General features: G+C 38.3%; 1 pseudogene across 1 annotated transcript in view; it reads right to left on the bottom strand.

The window, feature by feature from the left end:
- Positions 1-1,095: 1,095 nt before the first annotated feature.
- Positions 1,096-10,529, bottom strand: part of LOC104999708 — a 103,879-nt pseudogene continuing 94,445 nt past the window's right edge. The window contains exon 2 of the transcript XR_826647.1: positions 1,096-1,470. The product of XR_826647.1 is annotated as a 60S ribosomal protein L37 pseudogene (transcript). The remainder of the gene's footprint in view (positions 1,471-10,529) is intronic.

Raw genomic sequence — 10,529 nt, 5'->3', positions numbered from 1 at the left:
AAAAATGCTACTGATAAGAACTCAGAAGGGAGTGAGGAACACATTACTAGAAATTTAGAGGAAAGGAGATCCTTGTTATGTAGCAGTGGGAAGTTTAGGAAAATTGTTTCCTGCAGTTATATAGAAAGTATAATTTGTAAATAATAAACTTGGATATTGAATGGAAAAAAAAATGCTTCTTAAGGAAGCAACATAAATATCTGTCAACAGAGATATGGATATGGATAAAAAGAAGATCCCTTTGGGAGCACTTTTGATGCTGTAATTGAAAAGCTGACATTGCTCTTGAGAGTCTGATACTGGGCCTGGAGCCCCTGGTGCCTCAGTGCCTCCCTTCTTAGACAAAATCTGTGACCTTGAACCGCACAGATTCTCTCGCTGGGGAAGATTCCCTGATTGATCACTCTCTGCTTTCTAACCCCTCTACAGACCTTCTAGAAGAGTTTGGCCCATAGCCATCTCTCAACCATCTCTCAATCAACCACCTATGACTTGATTATCACAACATCAGACAACAAGACAAATACATTGTTGTTATCATCATTCTACAAATGAGGAATCTGAGGCCTAGAGAAGTCACAAACTTCTTAGGTTATAGGCACACAAAGGTTATAGGCACACATTTCTCAAGCATATGCTCCGGCCCATAAAGCTGCAGAAGATAGTAATCTCATCTCAGCTTTTGATGTCCCTGAGGGCTTGGACAAGGTGGCAGAAGATGAGTTTGACCCTATTCCTGCATGGATAACCAAAGCCCCGCAAGGTGGGCACTCTAGAAACAGCAGTAGGAGCTCCGAGTCCAGTCTTCCCAACCTAGCCAGGTCTTTACTGCTGGTGGATCAGCTCATAGACCTGTAGCCGTGACCCAGTAGCAGATGCGGTTCTGTAACCTCTATACCATAATACACATTTTCATTACAGAGTTATAAGAAAATAATTTTTTAAAAAATCTGCAAACAAGGGGCCCTCTAGCCCTGATCTCCTATCCCTTCCTTGCCTTCTCCTGTAGAAATGATAAGGAAGGGAAATCACTTTGGCCCTCCAGATACGCTATGGCCAGTTCCTGCCTGTTAGTTTGCTGTTTTCTCATTACCCTTTTTTTTTTAAAAAAAGCCAGAACATTTATTGTGCAACTAATCGTTGAAATCCTTAAGATGAACTGGATGCTGCAACAGCCGCTCGCTTGGGTTTAGGTGTTGTTCCTTCACGGAATCCATGCCTGAATCTGCGGTATACAATTTTTAGGTGCCTCATTCTACCAGTCCCGGTGGTATTTCGTCTTTTAGCTTTAGCACTCCAATTATACTTTCTCTTTCTCTTGGCAGGGTAGCCACACTTGCCACAGGTCGACTTCTGAAGGTGGTAGGCCTTAGAGCCATAGCGGCGGCACAGCGTGTGCGTCTTATTCCGACGCTTTCCAAACGATGACGTTCCCTTCGTCCTCTTGCTTCTGCCGCCGAGACCAAAGAGCTCTCATTACCCTTCTTCGGTAGCATTATCTTACATCAAGCACTAGATGTCATGAGCCTCACCTCTGCTGGAATCAACTCTACCACGAGCTTAACTGTAATTGAAACGGGTGAATTGACACCTTTGTCTCATTCTTGCTAGGAATGGCCTCTCAAGTCGATTTTCCCATCTCCTCTGGCCAGATGCTGATGAATGTATTTCTCTGTTTTTGCTTTTCTATCCTGCTGCTTATCCTGAGGACATGGCTTCTTCAGCTGATCTTGACTCTAGGCAGTAACCTAAAGATGGGTGTGTGGTGTAAGACAGGGTAAAACTGACTGATGTTATATGTCCGGAAAGAGGAATTGAGCCCAACTCTAGCCAACCAACCCTGACCTTGTTTGATCATAGACTTATACAAAGGATTTTACACCCCATGCAACCTGCCCAGCATCCGTCCAGCGTTCTGGCTTCCACTGAACCATGATTTCTCAAATCTGGAGACGTGACTGCAAGAACTTGAGATCCTTGGATAAAATGTGTACATTATATAAATTCCAAGTATTGCCATTCCTTTTTGTGTTTAACTATACCAAGGTGGGATTTCAGAATTAGCCCAAGACAAGACAATATGGTAATATAATACCTTTTATTAGAAGACTTTTCACTGAGGGGTGGATGGGGGAAGGGGAGAAATTGTAGCAGAAACAGATGTATTTTTCTTGTGATTTTTATTTTGAGTCAAATATTATAAATTGTGTATAAATGAAGACACTGAATAGTTCTGTTTCCACTTGGTGTTTCAAGTTCGATAATAGGTGTCTGTGCAGGGTTTTTTACTCTTTCCCTTGTATAACTATGCAGCAACTCTACAGGGTAGCATACGGAATCATTTTAAATAGACTTGGGTGTTGCTATAAGCTTTCAGCAGGTCCTCTGTCTTTGTAGAATAAGCATGCTGTTTATTTTCAGATAATCAGACATAAATATGCTGACATACTAGGCACAATTTCACTCTGGCTACTTACCTTTCTTTCTCGCTGATGTTTGAACTAAAGGATACAGCCAGTGAAATATTTTCACTTGGTTTTCCTTGTTTTCTTAGATTAAAAAAACAAAAAAACAAGGCACAGTTTTCTCACTAACCTTAGAATACTGTTTATAAAATAAATAAAGACCCCTGCACTGATGTGAAAAAAAATAGATGATGTGGCACATATATACAATGGAATATTAATCAACTACAAAAAGAAATGAAATTGTCCCATTTGCAGAAACATTGGTGGACTGAGAGATTGTCACATAGAGTGAAGTCAGAAAGAGAAAAATATATATTTACACATATGTGTGAAATCCAGAAAAATGGTATAGATGGTCTTATTTGCAAAGCAGAAATAGAGATAGACATAGAGAACAAATGTATGGATACCAAGGCAAGAAGGGGACTGGAATGAATAGGGAGATTGGGATTGACATATATGGGCTTTCCCAGTGGTTCAGCAGTAAGGAATAGGCCTGAAATGCAGGAGACACAGATTCGATCCCTGGGTCAGAGAGATTCCCCTGGAGGAGGGCATGGCAACTCACGCCATTATTATTTCCTGGAGAATCCCATGGACAGAGGAGCCTGGTGGCCTACAGTCCATAGGGTCGCAAAGAGTGGGACACGACTGAAGCGACTTAGCAAGAATGCATGCCTTGACATATATATGCTATCGATACTAGGTATAAAATAGGTAACTAATGAGATCCTATAATATAACACAGGGAACTCTACTCAGTGCTCTGTGGTAACATAAATGGGTGGTGGTTTAACTGCTAAGACATGTCTGACCCTTGGGACCCCATAGACTATAGTCCAACATGTTCCTCTGTCTATGAGATTTCCCAGGCAAGAATACTGGAATGGGTAGCTGTTTCCTTCTCCAGTGGATTTTCCCAACCCAGGGATTGAACTTGGGTCTCCTGCATTGCAAGCAGATTCTTTATCAACTTAGCCACTAGGGAACCTAAATGTAAACGAAACAGAAAAAAACAGGGGACAGATGTAAACATATAGCTGGTCCACTTTACTATAAGCAGAAACCAACCCAACATTGTAAAGCAACTGGACTTCAATTAAAGATATTTTTAAATGTACTTCTTAAACTGAAAAAAGTCATCTGCAAATGCATTGTTTTCTTGATTCCACTGGTTTTCAGGTAACAGTTTCATATGTGTAGAAGGATTGAATATTGGTTATATTTTTTGATGTTCTTGATGTATTTTCTCACAGAGTTACAGCGGTTCTTTCAAAATGGCTGGCTGCTGTTAGGAGGTGTCTGTTCCTTAGCAACAGCATTTCCTGCCCGCCCTCTGCAGCAACACAGCTTCTGGACACTGGTACACCCTACATGTCACAGTTCAGTGGTTTATTCACCTTCAGCAAACGCATCTGTGGACTTTCTACAGCTCATCAAATGAATGGAAACTCAATGACCATGACTCGGGAACCTGCCTGGGTTAACAATTATACATTTCATTAGATATTTGATTTTACTTATTTGTTAAGTATAATAATTTATTGTTTGAACTGAAGTCGTCTTTGTTTATGATAACTATGATTGCTTATCAAATAAACCTAATATCCTTGAATTTCGTAAGCATCTGCAAAATTGTGCTTTCCATATTTCTGGCTGATAGCCAACCTTTTAAAATATATTAGTGCAATAATAATAGTTGCCAAAGCCCAGAGTTTTACTTAAGCTAGCAAATAATTAGTACCTCACTATAAACAAGCCCTTTATTAATAAATTTGTTAATGATTATTCTGGCTATGGAAATAAGTTCAAATTGGCTTTTAACCTAACAGAAGACTTTAGTTTTATTCTATCAAAGTGAATAGCTCTGCTCATATATAATTTCAGTTGTTAGGCAAAGAGAGCCCTGTATAATTTATTTTGTGTTTTTAATACTTGCAGTTCTTAGGTTCTGTTGAAGCACATTTTCATCAAAATGACCACATAAATCTTATAAAGGTGCAAGCTCTTGGAGTAATCAGATATTTCTCAGCAATCAGCCTGAAAATTGTCCTGACAATTCACAGTATGGCTAATTAGTCTGTAGTTATATTAATTGATGTAAGACTCCCTGGTTGTTACTTTTGGATTATAATTTTGTTTTTTTCCAAAATCTTTCAGGCAATTATGATATCCACTTGTAAAACTTGTATAATACTGGAGACTAGTGATACCTTGAGTTTTGCATCTGCACTTTAAAATCTTCTGTTATGGCATTAGCATGATAGATGGTTCCTTAATGGCTACAATTCAGGATATTGCTTTAGCTTCTAAAAAGAGAAAATTAGCTAAAGACTAAACTCATCTAAATTCTATTTCCCTTTACTCAAATCATTATATAACTTTTTAAAAATAAAATCTTATTTATATGTAGAATCTTGTTTTTCACACAGCACTCAAGAAGCATGTGTGAGCAAATTGTTTTTCCTACCACCTACTGTGATATAATTCCCAGGTGCTACTTCAGAAACAGAGTGGTTATAAGGTATAGAGATTTGGGGAGAGGGAAGGTTAAGAGGTTTCTTTGCAAGCAAAATCTTAACATAGGTGAAAGTGACGTTCGCTCAGTAGTGTCCAACTCTTTGTGACCCCATGGACTATGCAGTCCATGGAATTCTCCAGGCCAGAATACTGGAGTAGATAGCCTTTCCCTTCTCCAGGGGATCTTCCCAACCCAGGGATTGAACCCAGGTCTCCCACATTGCAGGCGGATTCTTTACCAGCTGAGCCACAAGGGAAACCCAAGAATACCAGAGTGGGTAGCCTATCCCTTCTCTGGGGATCTTCCTGACACAGGAATTGAACCGGGGTCTCCTACATTGCAGGCAGATTCTTTACCAACTGAGCTATGAAGGAAGCCCTGTGAAGGCCTATGAAGGAAGCCCTAGGAAGGCCTATGAAGGAAGCCCTAGGAAGGCCTATGAAGGAAGCCCTAGGAAGGCCTATGAAGGAAGCCCTAGGAAGGCCTATGAAGGAAGTGTGCACAAAAGCACTGCAACATTGCTATGTTCATGTCTGGAACATAGGAGTATAGATCTCTTTCAAAAGAGCAGTAGCAAATATGAGTTTTCACTAGAAAATTTAGTACAAAACAACATGCTATTCAACTAGTAACAAATACTTGTTTTTTAGAGAAATGGACAACAGTTACAACAAAATAATTTACGGCCATAACCATTTGAAAAGATGGATATGAATGACACTGTGATTTAAAGAAATATAAGCTTTAAAATAGCTATATAACTCATAGGATCAATACAAATGTAAAACCCTGACAATATCAAGTACTGATGAGATTTTCTGTAAAAAAACTGTTCTCCCATATTTTTGGTGGGGATGAAATGACTGCAGCAATTTTAAAGGCTGTAAACTAGCAAGGTAAACAAACCCTGTGACCATCAGTTTTCATTCTGAGTATCTTCAAAAAAAACTAGTGCATTTGACGAAGGAGATATCAATAGGGATGGATTGCAAACAAATTAAAATCTTAATTAGAAGGGAAAAGTAAATTAAATGTAGTATATTTAAAAATTTATTTTTATTTTATGTTGGAGCATAGTTGGTTAACAATGTTGTGCTGGTTTCAGGTGTTTAGCAAAGTGATTTGGTTATGCATATACTTGTATCGATTCTGTTTCCTGTTGAGGTTATTACAGAATATTGAGCATGTTCCCTGAGCTATAAGTAGTAATAGGTCCATTTTGTTTATCTGTTTTATAGGCAGCAATATGTATGTGCCATTCCCAAACTCCCAATTTATGTCTCCCCCTCCGTTCCTCCTAGTAGCCATAAATTCTTTCTCTGAGTCTGTGAATCTATTTCTATTTTGTACATAAGTTTATTTGTATCATTTTTTTCAAGACTCTTGCATATAAGTGATATCATATGATGTTTGTCTTTCTCTGATTTACTTCATTCAGTATGATAATTTTCAGGTCCATTCATGTTGTTGCAATGACCTTATTTCATTATTTTTAATGGCTGAGTAATAGTCCATTGTATATGGATACCTCATCTTCTTTATCCATTTATCTGTTGATGGAAATTTAAATTGCTTCCAGGTCTTGGCTACTGTAAACAGTGCTGCAGTGAACATTGGAGTGCTTGTATTCTTTTGAACCATGTTTTTCTCCAGATGTATATCCAAGAGTGGGATTGCTAGATCACATGATAGCTCTGCTTTTAGTTTCTTAAGTAACCTCCATACTGCTCTCCATAATGGCTGCACCAATTTACATTCCCATCAACTGTGTAGAAGGGTTCCCTTTTTTCCACACTGCCTCCAGTATTTATTGTCTGCAGACTTTTTAGTTATGTCCATTCTTACTGATGTGAACTCATTGTTTTTCCCCCTGGGGCCCTGGCTTACACTAGACCTTGTATGCACCCTTCAAGGATGATTTCTGTTTCCCTCAGTCCTATGGAATTCCTGTGATCAAACCCTATTGGCCTTCAAATCAGATTATCTAAGGCTTCTTCCTCTAATTACTAAATCCTTAGACTGGGAAGACTGATATGGGGCTCAGGACTTGCACTCCTGTGGGAGAACCTCTGTAATATATTTATTTTCCAGATTGTGAGTTGCCCACTTCATCAGGTATGGGCTTTCATTTAATTTTTTTTTTTTTTTTTGGCCAGGACATGTGGCGTGTAGGATCTTTAGTTCCTTGAGCAGGGACCAAACCCATGTCTCCTGCAATGGAAGCTTGGAGCCTTAACCTCTGGACTGCCAGGGAAGTCCCAGGGATTTGATTTGATTGCAGTTGTGCCCCTCCTACTGTCTCATTATGGCTCCTTCTTTATCTTTGGATGTTGGGTATATTTTTTTGTAGGTTCCAGTGTTTGTTTTTGTTTGTTCACTTTTTTTTTTTTCTTTTTGGTTGATGGTTTTGAGCAGTTAGTCATGATTTCAATGTTTTTATAAGAAGAGTTAAGTTCATGTCCTTCTATTTGTCCATCTTGCCAGCAAGTCCTCAAAATGTGGTACATTTTTATACAAGGAAATAATCCACATGAGCAAGGTTCAGCAGAAATAACCAATCAGACTCTTACAGAGATGAGAGGTATTCTTTCAATCAGACTGCTACAGAAATGAGAGATATTGACAGTACAGTATCAAAGGGATCCAGGAGATAATAAGAGGGAAAAACTGATATGATGTGAGATAGCAGTTGAATTTTTCTCTAAGAATTTACTAAAGATACAGATGCTCAGAATCTTAAAACACACATGTTGCAAGCAGGATAATGGGGGAAAAAACAAAAAACAAAACTAAACAAACAACGCTTAGAAGAATTGCAGTAAAATGAAAGAAATCAACCCTGAAGGACTGATGCTGAAGCTGAAGTTCCAATACTGTGGCCATCTGATGCAAAGAACTGACTCATTGGAAAAGACCCTGATGCTGGGAAAGATTGAAGGTGGGAGAAGGGGATGGCAGAGGACGAGATGGTTGGATGGCATCCCCAACTCAATGGACATGAGCAAGCTCTGGGAGATGGTAAAAGACAGGGAAGCCTGGTGTGTTGCGGTCCATAGGGTCCCAAAGAGTCAGACACAACTGAGCGATTGAACAACAGCAACAAGGTGGAGACAAAAGAGGTCTTAAAACTAGCCAGAGGAAAAAGACTGACTACTTAAAAATTGACTGCTGATGTCTCAAAAACAATGGTGATAATATTTTTCTGTACCGAGAGATGGGAATGAGTCATAAATGCAAACTGAAAAAACTATCTTTCAATAAAGACCCTGGAACAGAGACACAGCTAGGCAGCACATATGGAAAGCTGTCATTACCAACTATTCCTCTTACGAAGTTCCTCTCACTGCTTTAAGCTTTCAGGGTGTACTTCAGGGAAAAGGAAAATAATTGCAGGAAATAGGTTAGGATACAAAAAAGGAAGAGTCAACAGATAAAATGCAAATTGTTGAATAAATTGAAGAAACATTTCTTGGATAAAATAAATATCAGATTTGTAGGGCTAAATCAAGCTAGAATTAAAATCCTAGAAAATATCATATTAGTTGAGAGTGCAGTGATATTAGTTTAAACATTCTAAACTGCTTATATTTTTTCAGGAAGAGGTGAAAGATACTGATCATCACTGAATTTTATTGAGAGTTAAATCACTAACAAAAAGTCAATAACAGAAAATATATTACTGACAGAAAAGAGAATCACTTCAAGTAGGGCAAGATGATTGTTAAAGAATAAAGAAAACAAAAGGGACAAAATCAGGTGATAGAAATGAATAGAAACATAAATAATTATAATCATTATAAATGGTTTCAACTCTTCTATAAAAGATAACTGATTATCAAAAATAAATTAAACTACTTTCTTTAAGAGACATAGCTAGAACACAGAGCAGTCAAAGGCAAGCTGGACATAAGAGAATGAAAAAAACCCACATCAAGGATAAATCAACAAAATAAAGCTCTTGTAATCATACTAATACTTTACAATACATTTTAAGGGTAAAAATCTTTAAAGTGGAGAAGAGTGGCACTATACTTTAAAAAAAAAAGATTCAAAACATCCTGCAGATAATTTTAATTTACATGTGTCCCATGAAACTTTAAAATACATAAAGCAAAAATTTACATAACTTCAAGGAGAAACAGAAAACTCTACCATGATAGTGGGAAATTGTAATGCATGTCTCTTAGGAAGAATTAGATCACATTATAAAATAAAGCAGGAAGGATTTAAGAAGATTTAAACAGTTGCATAAATAGATTGATTTAATAGGCATATATATATATAAACCCATGTACTCCAAAACTAAAGAATAAATATGCTTTGCAAATTTTCTAAAAATTTAGAAAAATTGACCACATCCTAGAATATAAAGTAATGTAGAAGAGTTTATAGCCTTTCACCAATACATCACCATTTTTAAGCCAAAGATAGAACTGGAGTTTTTATATGTATTAAAATCTATTACAAAAATAGTCTTATAAGATATATTTCTTATAAATTGTGCCTTTAAAAATACTTTAAAGGCATAATTCACATACCTATGGGTCAAAGAAAAATAAGGGAAATTAGAAAATACTTCATATTGAAAAATAATGAAAAATTTACTTATCAAAGCATATATATAGAAGCAACAAGGTCTGGTATAACAAAGGACTATATTCAATATCCTGTGATAAAACATGCTGGTGTTTAGTCATCAAGTCGTGTCCGACTCTTTTGCAACCCCATGGACTGTAGACCATGAGGCAACTCCATCCATGGGGATTCTCCAGGCAAGAATACTGGAATGGGTTGTCATTTCCTTCTCCAGGGGATCTTCCCCACCCAGGGATCGAAGTCTCATCTCTTGTCTCCTGCACAGGCAGGTTCTTTACCACTAGTGCCACTTGGGAATCCCCAAGGCAGATTCTTTACCATTGAGCTACCAGGGAAGTGGCATAATGGGAAAGAAAATAAAAAAGAATGTCTAGATGTGGATATCTGAGTCCCTTTCTACACAGCAGAGATTGGCACAACATTGCAAATAAACTGTACTTCAGTTTAGTTCAGTTCAGTCACTCAAGTGTTGTTCACTCATTGTGACCCCGTGGACTGCAGCATGACAGGCTTCCCTGTCCATCACCAACTCCTGGAACTTGCTCAGACTCATGTCCATTGAGTCAGTGATGCCATCCAACCATGTCATCCTCTGTCATCCCCTTCTCTTCCTGCCTTCAATCTTTCCCAGCATCAGGGTCTTTGCCAATGAGTCAGTTGTTCGCATCAGGTGGCCACAGTATTGGAGCTTCAGCTTCAGCGTGAGTTCTTCCAATGACTATTCAGGACTAACTTCCTTTAGGATAGACTGGTTTAATCTTCTTGCAGTCCAAGGGACTCTCAAGAGTCTTCTGCAACACCGTAGTTCCAAAGCATCAATTCTTCAGTGCTCAGCCCCATGAATCGCAGCACGCCAGGCCTCCCTGTCCATCACCAACTCCCAGAGTTCACCCAGACTCATGTCCATCGAGTCAGTGATGCCATCCAGCCATCTCATCCTCTGT

This window comes from Bison bison, unplaced genomic scaffold (assembly GCF_000754665.1).
Source record: "Bison bison bison isolate TAMUID 2011002044 unplaced genomic scaffold, Bison_UMD1.0 scf7180017864362, whole genome shotgun sequence".
Taxonomy (NCBI): Eukaryota; Metazoa; Chordata; class Mammalia; order Artiodactyla; family Bovidae; genus Bison; species Bison bison.
Note: the sequence above shows the minus strand (reverse complement) of the source record. Positions and strands in the feature narration are given on the sequence as shown.